General features: G+C 44.7%; 1 protein-coding gene across 1 annotated transcript in view; it reads right to left on the bottom strand.

Moving 5' to 3' along the window:
- LOC136796595 (uncharacterized) overlaps positions 1–705 on the bottom strand; it is a 9,542-nt gene that overhangs the window by 1,457 nt on the left and 7,380 nt on the right. The gene's annotated exons all lie outside the window — the stretch shown is intronic.

Here is a 705-nt window from a genome sequence, read left to right as displayed (position 1 = left end):
TGTTTGATGACGGTTTGTCTTCATGGAGTAAACTATGATGAAGAGCCTCACAGAAGCGGCATGTGAATACAGATTTACATTCGGAGGTGCTATGATTTGCGCTTAGGCAATTACTGCAACCTTTCCAACTACCAGTGAATGCCTTGCGCTCTTCCGCAAAGAAAAGTTCCAGAATTTAGAGCATCTTGAGAGAAAATGTTGGTTTTTGCAGAAAGGGCAATAAATTGGCGACTGTTTCTGAATGGTTTGGGAGTTAGAGGGTGATTTCGCACGCCTAGAATGAGTATTGAACTTACGGCCAGACGAATTTCCAGAATGAAGAAAGTTTACGATTCTGTACTTAGGGGACCCACGCCTGGGAGCCTAAGATCGTGGAGTCTCCTTTGGTGTATTATTAGTGTTTGAGGAAGCCACTAAGTCTCTGGAGAGGGTAAGGGCAATCTTGCGCTGTCTGACGAAAGAGATGACATCGTCCGCTGAAGGAAAGGTGTCATTCGAAGTACGCGAAAGCTCAAATTGCCTTCGTGTCTGTTGGTCGAGGCCTCGAAGCGCAAGGAATGCTAACAGAACTTCAGCTGAATTCTCCAAATTGAGTGACTTGTAACCCTGAATATTGTCGGCTAAACCGGTAAGAAATCGCTCATAGATCTGAAGCTTGTTCCTCGAGTGACTGGACTCGAAGTCTAATATTCGATGGATAAAGAA

This window comes from Halyomorpha halys, unplaced genomic scaffold (assembly GCF_000696795.3).
Source record: "Halyomorpha halys isolate HHAL.00 unplaced genomic scaffold, Hhal_1.1 Scaffold2577.1, whole genome shotgun sequence".
Classification (NCBI taxonomy): Eukaryota; Metazoa; Arthropoda; class Insecta; order Hemiptera; family Pentatomidae; genus Halyomorpha; species Halyomorpha halys.
The sequence above is the reverse complement of the archived record's forward strand: the minus strand, read 5'-3'. Positions and strand labels throughout refer to the sequence as shown.